This window comes from Elaeis guineensis, chromosome 6, assembly GCF_000442705.2.
Source record: "Elaeis guineensis isolate ETL-2024a chromosome 6, EG11, whole genome shotgun sequence".
NCBI classification, from domain to species: domain Eukaryota; kingdom Viridiplantae; phylum Streptophyta; class Magnoliopsida; order Arecales; family Arecaceae; genus Elaeis; species Elaeis guineensis.
This window is the reverse complement of record NC_025998.2, coordinates 123,596,910-123,617,992: the sequence shown is the minus strand read 5'-3', so window position 1 is coordinate 123,617,992 and position 21,083 is coordinate 123,596,910. Positions and strand designations below refer to the sequence as shown.

Below are 21,083 nucleotides of genomic sequence, written 5' to 3'. Positions count from 1 at the left end.
CACCAAAAGAATGAGTACATGGGCGTAGGAACGCCGGCGGCACAGGAACAATGGTGTGGGAATGGGGATGGCAATGGCGAATGGCGACAATGGGGAAGCTGCATAGGGAAGCCGGCGGGGATAGTGGCACACATGAGCTGGAGAATCGGCAGAGGGGGAGAGGGGGGGTCGATCGTCAGTGGGGGTGATGAAAATCGAGGGTCGGGGAGGGGAGTAAGGGGGAACGAGAGGATGGGGGGAGGCTCAGTCAGTCGCCGGTGGGGGAGCCAATTCAAAAATTGAGAGGGGGTGGGGGAAAACAAGGGCACGTGGGGATCCTCAAAACAGTGGAGAAGCCAAAAATTGAGAGGTGGGGGGAATCAATGGTGGAAAATTTAAGGATATTAGCGACGACTTAAGCCGTCGCTAATAAGATATTTTTATCGTTAATAATCTTATTATTAAATTGAAAAAAATAAAATTACTATTTATTAGTGACGTCATTAGCTGTCACTAAAAATCAAAATTTTCATTGCTGATATTTTTTTTTTTGCGACGGCTTATCTTTTGGTCGCCATTGGTTGTCAGTAAAAAAGATTATTAGCAATGGCAAAATTGCCATCGCTAATGACCGTTGCTAAAGCTCATTTTTCTTATAATGTTGAGAATCTCTTGAGTACGTGGTATGTAGAGACTATAGCTCGCAAGGTATTCAATCCGACCCTTCCGAGGATCGCATAAGCGGAGGGCACCTAAGCGACCAGGAAGGTAAGTTGCATAGTCTTCGAGGCTCCTATCCGACAATCATGGGCAAGATTATTTCTCCTTCTACAGCCATCGAGTCCCAAAAGAATCCGACCAAAAGTGTATTAACTTGTTTAAGTCAGTCAGTACGTAATTTTATTCTTTGGAAGGCATCATAAAATAACACATCAGTAGAGCTTCTATTATTGATTAAATTTTTTTTTTATATTGTAATTTGCTATCATCATTGATATGATGATAGCATCATCATAAGGAGTCTAAACTCCTAAGAGATTATCATCAGAGAAAGAAATAATATCTCTTGTACAATGCCTATTCGCCTCCTCTGCTCGATCCTCTATGCCCCTACCACCTGCAAAGTCAAAGATCATATTGATGACACCAACTGTGGGTCATCAATAATTTTTTGGATTTAATTTCTACATTTAGAACCAGTGATAGGAGTCACAATCATCTAACCCTCTGTTTGTGTTAGGATTTGACGCCTCGAGATTCAGCCCACATTGAGCCCACAGCAAGGTTCGCGGCGAAAAACGGAGTCCAACGAGACCAAGATCACCTGAATCGGAGCTCGGATGGAGAAGATACGAGCTTTCGAAGATGGCACGAAAATTGAGGCGGCGGAGGACCGCCGGCGACCGGCGGCGGCGCGGCCGCAGGCGGCGGCGCACGGGACGCGCGACCCAGGCCCGCGTGCGGGGGGGCCCCGCGGCCCAGGCGGGCGCGCGGCCCAGGCTGGCGCGCGGCCCAGGCGCGCGCAGCCCAGGCGCGCGGCCCAGGCACGCGCGGGCGGCGCGCAGGCGCGGCCCAGGCCCGCGCACGCGGGCCGGCCCAGGCCAGCGGGCCTGCTGGCCCTTGCCCCGATCCACCGTGGACCGGGTGGTCCACGGTGCGGCCTGTGGACCGCATGGGCGTTTCCCACGCGTTTCTCGTGGTCCACGGCCCTATTTCGTGAACCGGAGCGCGATCTAAGGGTCGAGGACGCTCCCGGTCTTGATCCGACGGTCAGGAGGGTTTTTTTGCTATGTTTAGGATTCCTAATCACTCTCTAACCTATGTTTAAGGCTTTAAAAAGCCTGAGAACGAACAGAAGAGGTTCAGGGGCTCGGGTTTTCATCGTACGGAGCCGTACGAACCAAGAGAGAGAGGCACGGGTGTGCTGTGAGAGAAGGAGCAGGAGGCTCCTGGACAGCGGTCGCCAGGCTCTTCAGGGGTTCAGGGTGGTCTCCAAGAGAGAGAGAGCTTTTGTGAGGGAAACTTTAAGTGAGAGAGAATTGGGTGTACAAGGGTTGAGGGTGAGGTCTCCTCTTGTAAAATTTTCTTTTCATAGTGAAGTTTGCATGTCCCGTGGAGGCGAGCCCTTTTGTGGCTGATCCACGTATTTTGATTGTTTTTCCTTTTGTTTTGTTTTATTCTTTCTTCCTGCTGCATCGCGTGGTACTGAAAGGGTCTTGGGAGGTGGTGTCTTGGCCAGACATCCACCCAACAAGTGGTATCAGAGCAAGGCGGTACAAGGACGCAGATTGCAGTGGTGGTGAGCAAGACTGAAGATGGAGAAAACAGGAACAATCAGGATGGAGATCAACAAGTTTGATGGTAAGAGCAATTTCTCCTTGTGGCAGGCAAGGGTGAAGGACGTGCTCATCCAACAGGGGTTGATCGATGCTCTCTTGTGCGATGAGAAACCGACCACCATGGAGGTGCAGGATTGGAAACGGCTACAGATGCAGGCGGTGAGTACCATCCGCATGTACCTGGCGGATGAGGTGGTGATCCATGTGCTAAGCGAGACTTCCCCGACGGTGCTGTGGTCGAAGCTCGAGGAGTTGTACATGACGAAGTCTCTCACCAACACTCTTTTCCTCTGGAGGCAGTTTTACCAACTGCGGATGACTGAGGGACAAAGCGTGCAGGAGCATTTGAGCCACTTCCAGAAGATCCTCACCGACCTTCTCAGCGTTGGCGAGAACGTTGAGGAGAAGACCAGGGCGCTGGTTTTGCTGGCATCGCTTCCTTCTTCGTACGAGTCCTTGGTGACTGCTCTTCTAGTGGGGAAGAGCACTATCAAGATGGACGAGGTCACCACGGCGATACTCCAGAACGAGGTTCTCAGGAGGGAGAACCCAGCTTCGAGCTCAGGTGGCGGTAGCTCAGCTTTGGTGGCTTCTGGAGGTGCAGGAGGCGGTAGACGGAGCGACAGGAGATCGCATCGAGGGCGATCTAAGTCCAGGAGGGACTTGAGCAAAACCAGGTGTTACCGGTGTGAAGAGTTGGGGCATCTAGCCAGAGATTGCCCTCAACTGAAAAATCGGACGGTGGCTGCTGTAGCGACGGCCGGCAGCGATTCAGATGGAGATGTCCTAGAGATATCTGACGAGGTATCTACTTCTTCCCAGCAGTGGATATTAGATTCTGCATGCCCCTATCATGTGTGTTGCAGAGAGGAGCAGTTTGACTCCCTGGAGAACAGTGAGAGCACTGTATATCTGCCGAATGGATCGAGCTGTGCGATCAGAGGCATTGGGACGGTCAGCTGGAGGACACATGACGGTGTAGTGAGGAGATTGGGGGAGGTCCGATACATACCCAATTTCAGGCGAAATCTTATCTCACTTAGCAGACTGGATTCGAGAGGCTACAGGACGGTAGCTGGTGGAGGAATCCTGAGGGTGCTACGCGGCGATAGGATTGTGCTGGAGGGGAAGAAGGGGAGCAGAGGACATTATTACCTGGCAGGGAGCCCAGTGCGAGGTGGAGCATCGGGAGCCAGGTGGAGCCCAGAGCGAGGTGGAGCTCCAGGAGGCGGATCGGGCACGAGACAGGAGACTCGGGAGGACGAGAGGCGACGTCGCAAGGTAAGATTCCTATTGCCGCAGGATGATGCCCCGAGCAGGTCTCAGGTCAGGAGGAGCACAGCATACGACGGAGATGGGATCGAGCAGCCTGGCTCGACTCCCATGTTTGCCCATCCATGATCAGCAGGCGATTGCCCCAGGGCATGGGGGCGAGGAGATCCAGAAGCTCTCGGAGTTTGGAGGAAGCCGAATATCGAGTCGAGGTGGAGATTGTTAGGATTTGACACCTCGAGATTCAGTCCACATTGAGCCCACAGCGAGGTTCGCAGCGAAAAACGGAGTCCAACGAGACCAAGATCACCTGAATCGGAGCTCGGATGGAGAAGATACGAGCTTTCGAAGATGGCACGAAAATCGAGGCGGTGGAGGACCGCCGGCGACCGGCGGCGGCGCGGCCGCAGGCGGCGGCGCACGGGACGCGCGACCCAGGCCCAGGCGCAGGCGGCGGCGCACGGGACGCGCGCGGGCCGGCCCAGGCCAGCGGGCCTGCTGGCCCTTGCCCCGGTCCACCGTGGACCGGGTGGTCCACGGCGCGGCCTGTGGACCGCGTGGGCGTTTCCCACGCGTTTCTCGCGGTCCACGGCCCTATTTCGTGAACCGGAGCACGATCTAAGGGTCGAGGACGCTCCCGATCTTGATCCGACGGTCAGGAGATTTTTTGGCTATGTTTAGGATTCCTAATCACTCTCTAACCTATGTTTAAGGCTTTAAAAAGCCTGAGAACGAACAGAAGAGGTTGAGGGGCTCGGGTTTTCATCGTACGGAGCCGTACGAACCAAGAGAGAGAGGCACGGGTGTGCTGTGAGAGAAGGAGCAGGAGGCTCCTGGACAGCGGTCGCCAGGCTCTTCAGGGGTTCAGGGGGGTCTCCAAGAGAGAGAGAGCTTTTGTGAGGGAAACTTTAAGTGAGAGAGAATTGGGTGTACAAGGGTTGAGGGTGAGGTCTCCTTTTGTAAAATTTTCTTTTCATAGTGAAGTTTGCATGCCCCGTGGAGGCGAGTCCTTTTGTGGCTGATCCACGTATTTTGATTGTTTTTCCTTTTGTTTTGTTTCTTCTTTCTTCCTGCTGCATCGCGTGGTACTGAAAGGGTCTTGGGAGGTAGTGTCTTGGCCAGACATCCACCCAACAGTTTGATATGAAGGATGGATAGAAGAAGAAGGATGGATAGAGAGAAAATAGATTATGGCTGAAACTAGATGGCATACGAATCAAATATCAGTATATCTATATTTATTTTATCTGACAACAATAAATATGGATATAAATACTAGTCTAATTAAAAAATTATATTCATATTTATTTTTAAATGGATACGGATATAAATCAGATAGTGGAAGTATGGATATAAATATAGATATAAGTTGGATACTAAATCAAAAATATTACTAAATGAATCATAAATCAATTTAACAACATATTAATATGGTTGTATATTTTTCTTAAAAGCTATAAGTGCCATATCGAATCAAATAGAGTTATGGATAGAATTAGATATTTGTATATGGATCAAATAATTATCTATCTATATTTATATCTTCTTTTTTGACGAATATAGATATAAATATGGATATAAGTGAGATGCTCAAATTTTTGTTCATATCTAAATGAATTTGGATATGAAAACAGATCTAGATGGATATTTTTTGATCCATTTTTATCTCTAGGATGGATGGATCCATCTATTTCAAATATTTGGTGAAGTATGAAAGGATAGTTTAAAATGATTTTTCTTTCTATTTGGTATAGGAGGAATATAGGAGGGATGAATGATATTTATGTAATATTTTCATGAAACCATCTTTTGAGAAAAAAATATTATTATTATCAATATAAGTAGCACAATATATAAACTTACAATCCTAACAATTTATAATTATATAAAAATCAAATAAATATTTGGTTTTAATATAGTTTAGTTAAATAAATAATTTTATTAATCAATTATATATGAATTAATTAACTCATGTATATTAATTATAAATAAATAATTATCTTATAATTTAATTTAGATATTTAATTAATTCTATACAAAAATTTAATTAAAAATAGTAAATATAAATAAAAAAATAGAAGATAATTCTAATTATTTACTTATAATTATAAAAATTATGTACTAAAATTGAAATAATCAATGATAAAATTTAATAATATAGGATTAAGAGTATAGATAAAATAAAAAAATAAATAAAGTGAACGAAAAGTAAAAAATTTTATAATTTTATCAAAAAATTAATGAAAGATATTTTGTCAACATAGAAATACACCTCTCATATGTTGCATTCATCATTCCTTGCATACTCTCAAATTAGAAGAATGCAAATTGATAAGTCAAGGAGGATTGACAATATCTCATTTTCATCCATTTTTGTTAAAATTTTTTGAACCAAATGATAAATAGGGTCATTCATCTTTTCAATCTTATCCATCCTCTCTTTCATGATCTCAATTAAATGTGGGGTAAAAGTTGTAGGATCTTATTGGCAAAAAATGAAAGTCTTTTTTGATAGGAAGTAGAGAATATGTTGATGGTGCTAATTATGCACTTGAGTCATCACAAGCTCTGACATGCAGCAAGGTTTGCTAATTATCAAGGTTTGCAAACGAATTCTACAGGCAGGATTAAATTTGTGCCCTTTTAATCACATTACATATGCATGGATGATATAAGAGATATAAATGTGGAGAAAAAGCTTGCTTTTTACCGTAAACTATAATTTTACGTTATAAATGTTATTTATATTAGATAAATTATATATTTTTTTAAAATTAAATTAAAATTATAGTCATATCTAATAATTTATAAAATCTATATAAATATTTTTTATATTTTATTCAATTCTATATTTTAATCTATGCCATTAGAGAGTCTGTTAATATTAATTTAGATATGACTGCCACGTCGTAATAAATTTTTGGAATAACTGAAACGGCCTTGAACAAAGAATAAAAAAAATGAATCTCACTTCCTCCGCCTCCTCGACACCCTGTGCCCCTTCCACCTGCAGCGCCGCTGCCAGCCCTTCCTCTTCCCTCTATATTCGGCCCAACCTGCTATAAGGAACGAGCATGCTACCAACCGCGCCAACCTCTATGAGTTACTCCGCGGGCTCAGTGTCATCTCGAACGAGCTCGATGGCCTCGATCTCCCCATCACCGTCGACATCATGCGGGAGCGCATCGACTTCATCCACTCCCTCGGCCTCACCATGGAAGACATCAACAATTACCCCCTTGTCCTTGCTTGCAGCATCAAGAAGAACATGATTCCCATTCTCAATTGCCTCGAGAAGCTGGGTGTCCGCAAGGCCAACATCATGGAGTTCTTGTGTGATAACTCAGCCAGCCCAAATGAAAAAAAAAAAAAAAACAGATAACAGGGGAGAAGACTCCCGAAGGGAGTCTTCTTCCTCCTCTCGTCGACTCCCAATCAGAGTCGGAAACAAGTTCTCTCTGGCCCTATTTAAGGAGGAGATCCCTCCTCTCTCCTTTCCACCAAAAATCCTAAGCTCAAACGGTGGCAATCGCCGGAAAAATCCCGCGGAAGACCGTCCCTGTGCCGTCCAATTTCTTGCCGGAAAAGCTTCGCCGGCGACGGAGGTAAGCCTCCTCCCCTTCCTCTCTTCTCCCTCTTCCTTCCCGTGCCAATGTGCACGCTCGCCGGCGACCGGAGTCGTCGGAATTTGTTGCGAAAGAACCTCTATATTTTGCTCGTTTTTCTTTGATTTCCGACGCCGGTGGTCGCCGCCGACCACCGATCTTGGCCCTCTTCTTATCGGTGAGTCACCCTCCTCTTGTCGACGGCCGCCCCATGCCGGCTGGCCACCCAACGAGGGGACCTCAAGGTCCCCTGTTTTGGCCCAAAGGAACCCACGGAGAAGGAGAAAAGAAGAAGAAGAAGAAGGAAAAGAAAAGAAAAAGAAAAGAAAAAGAAGAAAAAGAAAAGAAAAAGGAAAAGAAAAAAAAAAAAGAAAAATAAAATGATAATGATATAATAATAATAAATAGGATTTTCTCCTCTCTCTTCCGTGAAGAAAAAGAAAAAAAAAGAGAGAGAAAAGAAAAGAAAAATCATTAAATTAATTAATAAATAATGATATAAATAATAAAATATGAGAAAGAGAGTTTCTCTCTCTTCCCTCTCTCTCTTCAGTCTGAACTAGTATTTTCTCTCTCTAGAATTAGACTTTCTCTCTCTACTTTTTCTCTCTAGAATCCTCTCTCTAGATTATTTCTCTCTCCTAAGATTTTTAAAATTTTGAGAAGAATGATGATGAATTTAAATGATTCTCGTAATAGATTTTTGATCAGTGATCGTCGAACGATACACCGACATCCACTTTGATCAGATCAGGTATTTTTAGATTTTATTTCTCATGATCTTATTGAATTATTCACATGATAATTTTAGCATGATTTGATCTGATCGATCAGAATTTGTTGAATCATATTGTCTGAAGAATTCAAGATGAGTTTTCTCTCTCTAAAATTTTCTCTCTCTAGAATTTTTCTCTCTCTAAAATATTCTCTCTCTTGATTGATTCTCTCTCTAAAAAAAGGTTAGTGAATGAAGAAATTTTTTTTAATAAGTCTGGTCTGATTCTAATGAAGAATCCTGATCCATGATTGTCAGACAGCGTACTGGCACCCACCTTAATCAGACCATGAATCTTTAGATTTGATCATCCATGATTTCGATCTAGCCATGATTTGATTTGATCATGTTGATTTCACCAATTGAGATATTGGATCAATCGTAATGTTGGATTGTATCACCTGATCAATTTGAATTCTACCTCATGAATTCTCTCTCTTCTGATTTTTTCTCTCCACTTGATTTTATGAAATCGATGAAGAAACCTCGGTCCTATCACTTCGAATCCGATTTGATCTGATAGTCAAACTTTGGATCGTTTAGATCCTAATTAGATTTTGATTAGATGAAATTAGATGATCGGACCCAATCTAAACCGTTGAAATATGGTATTCGTATTCTTTCTAATCATTGAAATTGATTCTGTATAGGATTGTGGATGTTTGATCATGAAATATTGTGATATGATCTACGAACAGAATTTTTTGAAAGAAAATTTATAGAATTATGTGGATTTATTGATGTGCGTTCGAAGTAAGTAATGTTTCACTTTTTCTAGATTTATCGGTAAATTATAATGTATTTTTCTGACATGATTTGTGAAACGATGCATGAATTGGATGAATGGTATTTTGCTATGAAAATATCTTATTTGAAATGTTATGATGAAGCATGATTGAACATATTGATTTCGTGATGCATTATATTGATTGATTTCGATATTACATGATTATATGTTTTATTATCAAAATTAGAATATGAAATATGATTTATGAAGAATTATGATATAAGAAACATTATGAATTGACAACCTGACTATGTAAAGGACCCCGCCAATGGGGGCATATACGTTAGCAATTGATTGTCCTGAGGGTTTATGTCGCCAGCGAGACCAGCGATATGTCGCCAGAGAGACCAGCGACAAACCACCAGCGAGACCAGCGGTTCCAAAAGACATGGCTGCCAGATGATTCGCAGCCTACCGCAAGCAGATACGCGGTATTATGACCCTGTCACAGAGAAAATATGGTCATAGCTCATGGTTGACGAAAAGAAATTGAAGAACAAAAGAAATTGAAATTTGGAAAGAAACTTGAATTTTCGAAAAAGAAATGAATTTGGCATGAATTATGTTGCATAATTGAAATTGATTTCGAATTGATGAACTCTGTATACTTATTTTCTATAAATAATGATTTACTTAAATGCCTGATGAAATCTATTGAAAAGTGATCATTGCTTACTGGGCTGTCTAGCTCATTACCTCCTATTTTTATTATTTTTACAGATGTTGAGAAATTAAGATGATACAAGATATGAATGGAAGAGTGATCAGAAGCAGAATCTTCATACTTTTATTTTAGGTTGAAAGGCTTATTGAATTTGATGCAAAGCCTTTGAATCGTTGTTGAATTTATTGAGATATTAAAGAAAAAATTTAGGTCGTTATATTTTAGATTTAAATTGTTGACTAATTATTCCACTGTTGTTTTAGGATAGTATGATAAGATGCCTTGCATGCTTATGGGAAGAGTTTTCTATGAGTATGCGGCGGTTGCCATGACCCTCGATTCAAAATCTCGGATCGGGGGCGTGACAATTAATATTGTATCAGAGCATGAGTGGATGAATTATGAAACATAGAATCAGATATAGAATGGGTGTAAGTGGATAGACACCAGGGACATTATAGTGTAGATCTTTGATAATTATAGTGGGAGAAATATTTATAAATTTTGATTAAACATTGGGATTATATATGAAAGGATCACAAGAGATTATAACATATAGAATTTGAAATATGATGGATGATCTGTAGATCATGATATGATTAATTAGATCTTGATCGAAAGTAATCACAAAAAGATTGACATAAAGTTTTATTGTGGTTATTAATTTGATCATAGGTTATTCAAGTGAATCGTAAGTTCAAATTCGATGTGAGAATAATACTATGATATTACTTTTAGTTGAGAAGTTGACTATTATTGACAAGATAAAGATTTGATAATAAAATGTTGTTCCAGGATGGACTAAGAAAAATCTTTTATGATGCATGATTGGAATATTTATCGAAATTGAATTTGGTATGTGGATTATATATAAAGTGGCATATTAGGATGAATGCATATTTGAGGATATTGCAAAGAAATCTATTTCTTATTGATGAAATCGATTATGAGGTTGTAGAATATTCATCATACTGGAATTTTTAATCATCATCCTTAGATCTAAATAATGGATCTTATTATGTCTCTTGGAGACTACCTGATGTGTATGAAATTTTAATTTAAAGATTTTGTATCTAAGTTGATCAAGAGATTTTCTGATATTATTGTTGAGGTTGATATTTTTTAGATTAAGATCTGATTTATATTTATTTTAGATCAAGGGATCCATGTGAATTTACAATTTAGAAATTTGGGATTTAGGAATTGATATGGAGTTCCTTTGCTTTTGTTAACGAGATCTCTAATTGAATCTACTATTAAATGGATATTTGATTTTTGAAGCTTGTATGATTGTTATGAAAGGATATTTGATAGATATTGAAGATCCTGATGATAGAAATTTTAAATAATAATAATAATAATAATAATAATAATAATAATAATAATAATGATTTGAAATTCATATATATTCAGATTATGTCCAAATTTAGTGGAACATCGAAGGATTTTCTCATTGATTTGACTTATAAAGATTTTTGGTTTGAAAATTATCGAATTGAATTGATATGAGAATTAAGATTTGATTCATATTGATTATAGTAAATCTATATGATGGTTTAAATATGATATTGGACTCAAGGGTTAATCAAGATTATTGTACACCAGTAAAAGTATGAATGAAAATCGAAAGTTAATATTTGACTTCAATTAAAATTTAAAATTTTAGATCTTTTCTATTGATAAGGTAAAGAAATAATTTGATCAAACTTTTTGGTGAACCTAAGAAATTTTGATTGTTAGATCAGAGTGCGTAGCGGAAGCATGGTAATCTGGATTACTTTGAGTAAGTCAGGAATGTTGATTCTTTGAGTCAAAGAATTTTGATAGATGATATTGTTTGATACAAAAAAATTTATTGATATTAGAAAGAATAATATTTTATTTGAGTTATTTTGGATATCCTAATGTGATTTTTTTTAAAAAGTAGTGCTTCCACCTACTATGCTACAAAAAAAATATTTAGCATCATAATTCTAGGATGAGTGGACCTTTGATTTTTGATTTTAGATTTAGAATATTTAGAAAAAAATTTTCTCTATTCTAAAATTAAATTTTATAATTTTTTATTTATTAGAAAGAATTTGAGATCGTTTATCGGATGATGATTTTGATCTTAGATTATTATACTCAAATATTTATCTCCAGAGTATAATAAAATTTGAAGTTTGAATTCTTTTGATCATTTTTATTTTTCTGACTGAATAGAAAAGATTGAGGTTATCTATTGATATTGACGATTGTTCTACAAAAGATAGATTGGAGTTATTTATAATTTAGTTTGATAATGAATCGATGAATTAAGAGTTGTTAATGTTTAGATAAAGAAAATTGATATACTTACTTAGAATAGAGACATTGATTTTGGTTATAAGAAAAAAATATAGTTTTGATTTAGATCAATTTTTGAGTTATTAATTTTTATTATGGAATGACTTAATGATAAAAATCTGCTTCAAGAATTAGAATATTTAAGCGTTTGAGGGTTTGAGTAAGAAAATTTCAATGACTAGAAATAGTGATATTGATTCAATCAACAATGGTGATATTGATCTTTATGAAATGACTCAATAATGAAGTTGTATCGAGAATTAAAATATCAAAAGTTCGAGAATGAGATTGAAATGATAAATCTTCAACCTTTGAAAGTACTAATAAGAGAAAATATTTTTGAATTTTGATTGATTAGGATGTCATCAAATGATTCATAAAAGTATATTTTCGTATCTTATGATGGATTGAAATTAAGAGTGATTAATATTTTTTAATAAATAAATAAATAAATAAATGAATGATGATGAATGAAGTTCTTATGCAAGAATAGAGACATTGACCTTTTTCTATTCACAAGAGATAGATTTGATTTTAATTTGAGTCGTGAGATATTGAACATGATTTTTATAAGAAATGAGATCATAAATTCAAAATCTTGAAACATTGAAAATCTTTGAGACGTTGATTTTGATAAATAAGAAAATGAATGGTTCTATTTTAGATTGATGTTTGATGTACCGACTTTTTTCTTATGAAATGATTTAAGAATGAATTTATATCAAAAATTAGAATATTGAAATATTTGAGGATGAGATTCAAGTAAGAAAATATGAAGACTCAAGCAAGAAAAATTTCGAGGACGAAATTTCTTTTAGAGGAGAAGAATGTGATAACCCAGCCAGCCCAAACGAAAAAAAAAAATAGATAACAGGGGAGAAGACAAGTTCTCGCCGGCCCTATTTAAGGAGGAGATCCCTCCTCTCTCCTTTCCACCGAAAATCCTAAGCTCAAACGGCGGCAATCGCCGGAAAAATCCCGCGGAAGACCGTCCCTGTGCCGTCCAATTTCTCGTCGGAAAAGCTTCGTCGGCGACGGAGGTAAGCCTCCTCCCCTTCCTCTCTTCTCCCTCTTCCTTTCCGTGCTGATGTGCACGCTCGCCGGCGACCGGAGTCGCCGGATTTTGTTGCGGAAGAACCTCTATATTTTGCTCGTTTTTCTTTGATTTTCGATGTCGGTGGTCGCCGCTGACCACCGATCTTGGCCCTCTTCTTATCGGCGAGTCACCCTCCTCTTGCCGACGGCCGCCCCACGCCGGCTGCGCCGCCGGCCGGCCACCCAACGAGGGGACCTCAAGGTCCCCTGTTTTGGCCCAAAGGAACCCACGGAGAAGAAGAAAAGAAGAAGAAGAAGAAGGAAAAGAAAAGAAAAAGAAAAGAAAAAGAAGAAAAAGAAAAGAAAAAGGAAAAGAAAAAAAAAAGAAGAAAGAAGAAAAATAAAATGACAATGATATAATAATAATAAATAGGATTTTCTCCTCTCTCTTCCGTGAAGAAAAAGAAAAAAAAAAAAGAGAGAGAAAAGAAAAGAAAAGAAAAATCATTAAATTAATTAATAAATAATGATATAAATAATAAAATATGAGAAAGAGAGTTTCTCTCTCTTCCCTCTCTCTCTTCAGCCTGAACTAGTATCTTCTCTCTCCAGAATTAGACTTTCTCTCTCTACTTTCTCTCTCTAGAATCTTCTCTCTAGATTATTTCTCTCTCCTAAGATTTTTAGAATTTTGAGAAGAATGATGATGAATTTAAATGATTCTCGTAATGGATTTTTGATCTGTGATCGTCGGACGATACACCGACATCCACTTTGATCAGATCAGGTATTTTTAGATTTTATTTCTCATGATCTTATTGAATTATTCACATGATAATTTTAGCATGATTTGATCTGATCGATCAGAATTTGTTGAATCATATTGTCTGAAGAATTCAAGATGAGTTTTCTCTCTCTAGAATTTTCTCTCTCTAGAATTTTTCTCTCTCTAAAATATTCTCTCTCTTGATTGATTCTCTCTCTAAAAAAAGGTTAGTGAATGAAGAAATTTTTTTTAATAAGTCTGATCTGATTCTAATAAAGAACCCTGATCCATGATTGTCAGACAACGTACTGGCACCCACCTTAATCAGACCATGAATCTTTAGATTTGATCATCCATGATTCCGATCTAGCCATGATTTGATTTGATCATGTTGATTTCACCAATTGAGATATTGGATCAATCGTAATGTTGGATTGTGTCACCTGATCAATTTGAATTCTACCTCATGAATTCTCTCTCTTCTGATTTTCTCTCTCCACTTGATTTTATGAAATCGATGAAGAAACCTTGGTCCTATCACTTCGAATCCGATTTGATCTGATAGTCAAACTTTAGATCGTTTAGGTCTTAATTAGATTTTGATTAGATGAAATTAGATGATCGGACCCAATCTAAACCGTTAAAATATGGTATTCGTATTCTTTCTAATTATTGAAATTGATTCTGTATAGGATTGTGGATGTTTGATCATGAAATATTGCGATATGATCTACGAACAGAATTTTTTGAAAGAAAATTTATAGAATTATGTGGATTTATTGGAGTGCGTTCGAGGTAAGTAATGTTTCACTTTTTCTAGATTTATCGGCAAATTATAATGTATTTTTCTGACATGATTTGTGAAACGATGCATGAATTGGATGAATGGTATTTTGCTATGAAAATATCTTATTTGAAATGTTATGATGAAGCATGATTGAACATATTGATTTCGTGATGCATTATATTGATTGATTTCGATATTACAAGATTATATGTTTTATTATCGAAATTAGAATATGAAATATGATTTATGAAGAATTATGATATAAGAAATATTATGAATTGACAACCTGACTATGTAAAGGACCCCGCCAATGGGGACATATACGTTGGCAATTGATTGTCCTGAGGGTTTATGTCGCCAGCGAGACCAGCGACATGTCGCCAGAGAGACCAGTGACAAACCGCCAGCGAGACCAGCGGTTCCAAAAGACATGGCTGCCAGATGATTCGCAGCCTACCGCAAGCAGATACGCGGTATTATGACCCTGCCACAGGAAAAATATGGTCATAGCTCATGGTTGACGAAAAGAAATTGAAGAACAAAAGAAATTGAAATTTGGAAAGAAACTTGAATTTTCGAAAAAGAAATGAATTTGGCATGAATTATGTTGCATAATTGAAATTGATTTCGAATTGATGAACTCTGTATACTTATTTTCTATAAATAATGATTTACTTAAATGCCTGATGAAATCTATTGAAAAGTGATCATTGCTTACTGGGCTGTCTAGCTCATTACCTCCTATTTTTATTATTTTTACAGATGTTGAGGAATTAAGATGATACAAGATATGAATGGAAGAGTGATCAGAAGCAGAATCTTCATACTTTTATTTTAGGTTGAAAGGCTTATTGAATTTGATGCAAAGCCTTTGAATCGTTGTTGAATTTATTGAGATATTAAAGAAAAAATTTAGGTCGTTATATTTTAGATTTAAATTGTTGACTAATTATTCCACTGTTGTTTTAGGATAGTATGATAAGATGCCTTGCATGCTTATGGAAAGAGTTTTCTACGAGTATGCGACGGTTGCCATGACCCTCGATTCAAAATTTCGGATCGAGGGCGTGACATCTTGTGGAGGTACCCACTGGTCCTCCATGTGAGTGTCATCATCGATCTTGCACCTATCGTGAAGCACTTGCAAGATCTGGACTTGAAGCCTGGTGACCTCCCTCGGGCCCTCAAGCGGGACCTGGAGCTGCTCGGGTTCAAATTGGAGGGCACCATGAGCACGTCGGTTGCCTATCTGATTGGAATTGGAGTTGCAAGAAGAGAACTAGGAGGTGTTCTCACTCGATATCCAGAGATACTAGGGATGCGAGTTGGGAGAGTGATCAAGCCTTTCATCGAATATCTTGAGAGCTTGGGTCTACCAAGGCAGGCAGTGGCAAGATTGATTGAGAAAAGGCCTCACATTCTTGGCTTTGGCTTGGAGGACCAAGTGAAACCCAATATCGAGGCTCTACTGGAGTTTGGTGTTCTGAAGGAGGCATTAGCTTCTATGATAGCGTAGTATCCAGACATTATGGGTACTGAGCTGAAGGCTAAGCTTGTCTTGTAGCAAAACTTGTTTGAATCGAGTATTTTGGTTAGTCGTGATGAATATGGAAGAGTCGCTGAGAAAATGCCTCAAGCTGGAAGATGAGGGCGTCAGGATCGTAGGAGGACCAGCCGGAGGGAGCGACGGGGTCGAAGGTTCCCCGGAGGGGGAGATGGTGCAAAACAGTGATGCAGCGCTCGAACGGCGACAACTGTGAGGCCGACGGAGAGTCGGCGGTGTTGGAGGTGGAGAGGACTGCATGGGTTTGCCATAACACAGGTGAGGCGGGATTGGTGGCGGGGCGACGACGGTAAGTCCAAGTTGACGGCGGCTAGGTCCAAATGGTTCGCGGAGGACCAAGAAGGTATCGATTCCTTTTCTATACGTACGAGGGATAATTTGGTCTTTTTAAAATTCTAAAACTTTTTAATACTACTCTTATATCTCGAGGTGAAAGCTAGATTTTTCAAATTATTGAATGAAAATATTAAACCTTAGAGAGGTTTCTATAATTTATCCTGTCATATTAGATAATGAGATGGTTGTCGGTTTAGAGTAGTAAAATGGGTCCAGAGTAGGAGGTACCGATTACTCAGTCCCTTCTAGTTTTTTAAGTAAAAAAACTGATACAACTCATGATGCGTTGTTATATCATTATGTACCATAATGTTGTCATGTTATATGAGGTACCAATTACTCAGCTTCTTGTCAAAATAAAATTTCAACAATACCCCTTGAAGTTGGAACCATTTATATTTAGATTTAAAAAAAAAAATTTAAATAAATCTCAAAATTTTATAAGCATCACAAAAAAATCTCAATTATCTATCTTCATTTTAATAGTATCAATATAAAGGACACTAAAATACCTTTAATTCTTTTCAACAAACAAAGAGTTTGCTTTCGAGAAAAAAAAATCATCGTAACTTTTTTATAATTTCATTATAAGGCATTTGCTGTCTTAATTGATGACAATCATCTGATTTCATCTCCACATTGATCGAGAAATTCAAAATAGTCAGAATTCTTACTAGCCATCGGTTTATTGGTACGATTTTTTCAATGAATTCGTTGATTTCAAAAGATAAATTTTGAAATTTCTTATATTTATACTTGAAAGAGATTCCATTGCCGTTTAAAGTTATTTATGCTTAACAACAATGGATTTATTATATTTTCATACTTCTACTTTGCTTGTATTTGATAATGTGTATAATTTCTTGAGTTTTATAGTTAGTTTTGGTTTGGGTTTGTATGAAATTGTGTATTTTTAGGGCCACCATCTATATGTATTATTGAGATTTTACTCCGTCGAAGTTGGAAATATTTTTTCGAGGCCACTGTCCTTATGCATTGGAAGGCATTTGCTATTTTAGTATAAGAGGACAATGGATCTAAAGAACTTGGAAGTGGTGAAGAGAGGGAACTACTGCACCATCCTAAATCCTAAAATTTTAGTACGATAAGAAGGCAGCAACCCATATTCATGTAGATTATTAGAGTAGTTAAATTGTAGTAGTCTTTTGTAGAAATCATATGGACTGTTAACCTTATGTTTAATATAGTTTATATATATTCAATATAATTTTATTTTATTTTTAATATTTTATATATTAATTTTTTTATTTATTAATTTTATATAAATTTTAAATTATTTTTTAATCTAAATGATAACTATGAGTGAAAAATGTTGATTACCGTAGTTATAATCAAAAGAATTAACATATTATGACTTTAAATATGAAATAATATATTACATCATTGAATCAAAAATATTGATTATAAGCAAAACATATTACGTCCTTATTCTATTTTTTCGAACTGAAATTCATCTTAGATATGAAAGATTGAACTAATTTAAAAATAATTATTTAATATGTGGAATAACTTGATTATAGGAATATGCTATTCTATTAGTATTACTCTACAACCAAATATAGAGTTAATGAATAAACTAACTTAAAAGACTCAAAACATACTAGATTTTAATAAAATAAAAAATTTTAACATTATTGGACCTATTTTTATTTTTATATATTTTTAGATATCAGCTTTTCTATCCTATACTAGCCTGATCCTTATGGAGCTAACTCCAAAAATTAAACCCCTATCCTTACTATATTGTTGTATGTTAATAGTGTTCCGTTTTGAGATAAGTTAGGCAACAATATTGCATGTTAACTAACTTAGATAATATATTACTATGTAATAATATTATATTAACAATGATTTTATGTATATATGTAGAATGGATGACCTATTTACATCATAGATTTATTATAAGGGATATCTTTATTTCTCCCCCAGCATGCAGTACATTGGTCGCTGCCAATTATTTTGATAATTATGATTCTAGAAAATCTCACAAAGGAGCTTGATTACTAAAAGATAAAATAATTAAACTATACAGTCTCCCGATAATCTTTGGAAGATGGACTAAAGCCTCTATACATTGATCAAGATATGCTCCAAATGTTGATCGTTTATAAGAGGGAGAGGAATATAGTAGTTTATATAGAATATGAAATTAATGAGATTTATTTGGATATAGTAGAGCCATGTCTTGCACTTCCATCCATCAAAGATTTTGATGAGGCAGCTGGAGAGTAGCAAGAGAAGGGGCAAAGGCTGTAGCAAGGGTAGGATCAGGAGCAGGGGCAATAATAGGGGCATGATCTGGATCAGGAGCAGGAGCAGGAGTAGTAGCAGGAACAAGGTAGAAGGCCTGATGAAAGGCCCATGGATGGAGAAGGATATGATACAATCAGTTATGACAGTGATCATAGTCAAATCTTGAGTGACTTCTTAGATTTTGATGAGGAGCATGATGAGTTTTTGAGGAGTATATTGATAATTAGAGATGGGCAAAGGGCCGGACTGCCCACGGCCCGGCCCGACCTTGTACAAGATGGGCCATGCCTAGCACGGCCCATCGGCTACAATGCCATGCCATGCTTGGCATGGCCCATAGGGGGGGCCAGGCTGGGCTGGGGTTTTTTGGCCCGCAGCCCACGCATGGCACAGCCCATAAGAAATTTAAATATAAAGCCACCTTGTTAGATGGAGGGTTTGATGTGGACCCCTACCAGTTTATTAATAAATATCAAAATGGTATAGGAAGGGAGGGGAGCTAGGTCTGACCTCCAGAGTATAATGAAGAGGGAGAGAAAAAAATAAAATTATAAAGGAGACTCATCTCAATATTAAAAAACTTAATATAATTAATTAAAAAAATAGATAAAATCATACCAACTTGTTTATGCTCTCACTGAACTCCTTCAAGACCCTCTCTCTACTCTCCGCTCTTCTATGCTAGCTTGATAAAAATCTTATTAATTGTCGATCTTGTTTGTATAGTCGTCATCAGAGGATGTTGTAGAATATCCATCTTTATCTTAGAGTCTCGTCTCTGCATCCAATCAATCTTTAAAGTAGAGCAGTATCTCCAACATCTTGCCAGTCATCCAATTTTTTTTTTATCAGAAACATGCCGACCTATACTAAAAATAGATTCTGATGCTACTATAGACATCGGTACAACTAAAATATCACGTGCAATGACAGACAAAATACGATATTAATTTTTAATACTTTTTCATCAAACTAATACATCTAGATGATCTAATTGATTTTCATCATATGCAAAATGAAGATCATTTCATAAATAAAATTTTAGTTTACTATTTAAAACAGATGAAGAAGATGCAAATAAACTTGAAGCATGTGCCTGTCTCCTACGTGCAATAAAAGTAAAAGTAGATAATGAACGACAACTACTAGAAAAAATGATAAAGCTTTATACTGGTAATCTAGATCTACAAATTTTTTCATCATATAATGCATAAATATCATAAAGAAATTTTGTTATCTCAGTTTTAGTAGGTTCAGGATATAGTATCATATTTTCACAATATGCATCAAGTAAAATTAGCACACTACTCAATTTAACTCATGGATCAAATACAGTAACTAAATTATGCATAGGACATATCTTGTTCCAATATTCATTTCATTTATTCAATAATAGGCATTAAAACATCATCTAATCTATATTCTACAAATTTTTTTACTAATATCAAATACTTGTTGTAAAAACAAACATGAAGTTGGATAATAAATATCAGAAAGAACATTAGTAGCATTATAAAAAGTAATCAAAAAATCTTTCAAAATTTTATCTTTAGTCCAATCAGTTTCAGTCAATACAAAACCTAATCCACAGTTATTAATATATGCAGTTAATAAGTATCTATATGGATATGCATCATGTATCATGGTATATGTTGAATTTCAATGAGTCATTACATCAAATTTAAATTTTTTAAAATATTTATCATGATCTACACATAGTTGCTTAAATTTTTCAAGTTTTGCTCTTGAAGTATGAATAAAAAAATAATATTTTTAATTTTTAAAATTACATCTTGGACCATGTCCATGGCAGCTTGTACAAAAAGATTTAAGATATGACATGTACATCTAATATGCAACAACTGACCATTTGAAATGAGATGCAATGAGTCTTTCAATAATATAATAGTAAAATTATTATTAGATGTACTGTCAAAAATAATAGATATGATTTTATCATTAATTTTAAATGAATATATCATTTGATAAATAATATTTAAAATTTATTATTCAGAATATGAAAAATCAAAAGCATGAAAAGCAAGAATATATTTATTTAAATTTTAGTTATTATCAATATAATGAGCAGTAATAGAAATTAAACAATTACTACCTACCAATGCTGATCAAATATCAAAAGTTAATGAAATTTTTTAATTTAGAGTTTCAATTAAATTTTATTTTATTATTAAAAAATTTGTCATGACTACCCTTCTAAAAGTATGCCTACTAGTTTTTTTGTAAGTAGGCTGTAGGGTCAATTGAATATATTCTTCAAAATTAAATGACTTGCATAAACTAAAGGATAGTTCATCCCTAACTATCTATTTAACTGGTACTTTTCTTTGATTTTCATAATTATATACAAAATTATCTACTAGAGATCTCTCTTGTACATTGAGGGTACTTTGGAGATGAGAGTCACTCATCCTATGACTCTCTTGATGTCTCCTCAAATGGCCAGTTTCCTCGCTACTGATACAACTATAAAATTTAGCACATTTTTTACATTTTATTTTTCAAACTCTGTCAACAAGAACTCTTTCAAAATTCTTCCAAACTGCACTAGTCC

General features: G+C 36.8%; 1 pseudogene; it reads left to right on the top strand.

The window, feature by feature from the left end:
• The first annotated feature begins 18 nt into the window (after positions 1–18).
• Positions 19–16,322, top strand: LOC105060133 (uncharacterized; annotated as a pseudogene).
• The last annotated feature ends 4,761 nt before the right edge of the window (positions 16,323–21,083 follow it).